The sequence below is a fragment of the Cydia amplana genome, chromosome 12, assembly GCF_948474715.1.
Source record: "Cydia amplana chromosome 12, ilCydAmpl1.1, whole genome shotgun sequence".
NCBI classification, from domain to species: domain Eukaryota; kingdom Metazoa; phylum Arthropoda; class Insecta; order Lepidoptera; family Tortricidae; genus Cydia; species Cydia amplana.
Genome location: NC_086080.1, coordinates 15,111,688 through 15,114,644, shown reverse-complemented (window position 1 = coordinate 15,114,644; position 2,957 = coordinate 15,111,688). Strand labels below are relative to the sequence as shown.

At 41.3% G+C, this 2,957-nt stretch overlaps 1 non-coding gene across 1 annotated transcript; it reads right to left on the bottom strand.

Annotated features, from left to right (window-relative positions):
• Positions 1-999: 999 nt before the first annotated feature.
• On the bottom strand, positions 1,000-1,073 carry Trnaa-agc (transfer RNA alanine (anticodon AGC)). The gene has a single exon. It is a non-coding gene; the product is annotated as a tRNA-Ala (tRNA).
• Between the last annotated feature and the right edge of the window lie 1,884 nt (positions 1,074-2,957).

The window sequence follows — 2,957 nt, the reverse complement described above, 5'->3', positions numbered from 1 at the left end:
CATGTCCGGGCCGGGGCTTCCGGAGCTTCGTTTTCTATGGAAAGCATTCACGTGGTCACCTGTCTCCGGCCCGGACACGGCCCGATCTAACGTGAGTTATCCTTAATGCTAATTGTAAAACAGTAAAAAACAAATCAATTCTACAACCAAAACCATCAAAACTCTTATTTTTCCAAATACATATAAAAACTCCCGTATTTTCGTTGCTTTCGCATACGCCTACGCCTCCATTTTCCTTTTAATCCCCATTTTCTGCCACGCACAGCTATGGTCGTTAAAAATATTCCCCCGTATATTGATATGACAGGACATTATACAGGGTGTCAGGCCCCGCGGCGCTCGAATACAAATGTGATTCGGGTAACCTTGAGGCCAATTCAAACTTACATTGTGTCATCAAAATGATATCTGAATGATGTCAGCCGCCCGTTGGTCTCGCTCGCGCCAATACATGTATGGAGAAGTACGAGCGACTGACATCATGCAGTTAGGTATCATTTTGGTGACAGAATGTAAGTGTAATTGCCCTCCTGGAGTCTGGAAAGGGTTAAAGGTGAACAGAAACTAATAATCTATCCTATTAGGTTTTACATTGGTTGACATTATATAAGAGCCTCGGTAGAGAGTACCATTTTGTACCATTTAGAGTTGAAACTCTAGGTCCATGGGGTCCCAGCGCGCATAAGTTGTTCGCAGAAATCGCGAAGCGTCTGGTTGACGTAACTGGTGACCGAAGAGCTGGCGGCTACCTCGCACAACGTATCAGCATTGCGATACAGCGAGGAAATGTCGCCAGCATCCTTGGTGCAATGCCTCAAGGGCCTATTTTAGATTTAAGCTAGTTTTTAATTTCTTTTAGTAATACACTTTATATAGGTATGTATGTTTTTGTATCATTGTATAGGAAAATGTGCCTCAAACCTTGTCAGTTTAATTCTCTGTCGAGGTTTTCTCAAGGGTCTACAGTATAGAGCTTAGAAATTAAAAGTGGAGAAATTCAGTCTTGGGTGGGACTTAAACCCACGACCACCGGATCGCTAGCCCGGTGCTCTTCCATCTGAGCTACCAAGAACTTACACAATACAGCGAATATTTCCACCATATATGAGCTTTAGGGAGGCCCTAGCGACATCTACCGAGAGTTTTATAGGTACTTCTTAAACGGCTACCGGAGTTCCAAGCCGTATTGGAAATTCACCAGTAATGATGCGCTATCCCATACTAAATTAATTTTGTAATAGCATCGTTCGCAGTCGTTTTTGCTTGATACAAAATTAATGAGGGCTAGCGGTTTTTTGCTCACCAGTTGGCGCCACTGTTGACCGTGGTCCAGAAAAAGAGATCTCAAAATTCTTATATGCTTATTTTTATAAGATCAATACGTTGTAATATACAAAAAGATATTTTAACGTCTAAATTTGCCGTTTTTTCAACCTGTTTAATTTTGCATATATTTTAGTTGGCACTTTTTTTAAACGACTACCATTTATTGAGCTATAAGTATCTATTGTTTACCATGATTATAATCAAATATGGACAAAGATTTACCACAATTATGAATAAGGAGTGAAAAAAGCGATAAAAAAAGCTTGAAACCCCTAAAACTTCTATGCATTTAACCTTTTGAAAGACCTCCATCTACACTAGCGCCCTTAGCGGCGAAATTGTACGCGGTAGCCCTCATTAGCTCATTACAGGAATATAAGGGTTTTTATAGGGTCGGCAACGCGCATGTTTTTCACCCCTGGAATTAAAGGCGTCACAAGAAATAAGAGACAAGGTTTCCGAAATTTTTTTTAGGTGTTAAAAAAATGTACACTCTTGGGTAGGTAGGTAGAATCTGTGCGGAAAGAGAAGAATCGTGGAATGTATGGGGCCCAATACATTCTACGACTCGCACAGACTCTATCTTGGCAAAGTGAAGGGGGGGGGGGGGGGTTAACTATATAAACGACGGTAGACGATGTTCTACGAAGAACAATAGCAAAATACATAAAACGATACTAAGCTGGTAATTTAATTACTAAAACAATTAAGCTGCAAATGGTTTAAAACGCCGTCAGGGTTGGGCAACCTTGGGTGGAAGTATAAACAGTAATTAAAAACAAATAGCTACTAGGAATCAAGGTCTCGGTAAAGTAATCAGCGAAATGGACACAGCATTTGAATGATATAATGTTAATAATTAGTGGAAACCCTGGGGCCGTGGGGACCTAGCGCGCGTAGCCTCTATAACAGTGGTTCCTAACCTTTTCAGTCCGGTTACCCCTATGACTAACTAGGGAACCTGATTTTACCCCTCCTCCCAATGGTAATAAAAAATAAAACGTGTACGTTTGTTGTATTGTTATATTAGGTTAGCTTATTACCCCCGTAAAATACCAGTTTTACCCCCACGGGGGTAATTACCCCCAGGTTAGGAACCACTGCTCTATAAGGAGCTATCAAAGCGCCTTATAGAGGCTTCTGGTGACCAGAGGGCTGGCCAATATTTTGCCCAGCGGATCAGGATTGCCATCCAGCGGGGCAATGCGGCCAGCCTTCTGGGTACCCTACCGAGCGACCACGACCTAGGCCAATTTTTTTATTTATAAGTTTATTATTTTATTAATAGTTATTATGTTTTTCATTAATAATTAGAATATAGATACTGTCAGGTCAAATAGGGGGTACTACTGCAGTGTTCTGCCGCCAGAGTGCAGCACTAGCACCCATCGTAAACCATAGAGTAGGTAACTTAGACATACTGTGTCTTAAACTGTTTTTTGGCAAGTTTTCACAGACAATAAAATATGACATTGATACATCGAAACGCGAAAATCAAAACTCGGCTATCTGCCTCTTTATCGCTCGAAATAAACAAGAGTGATAGAGAGGTTAGTTTAGATAACAAAATTTCGACTCTCTCGTTTGCGGTAGACCCTTAGATTGTGACGGATTGTGGAAGTGGCGCCCCC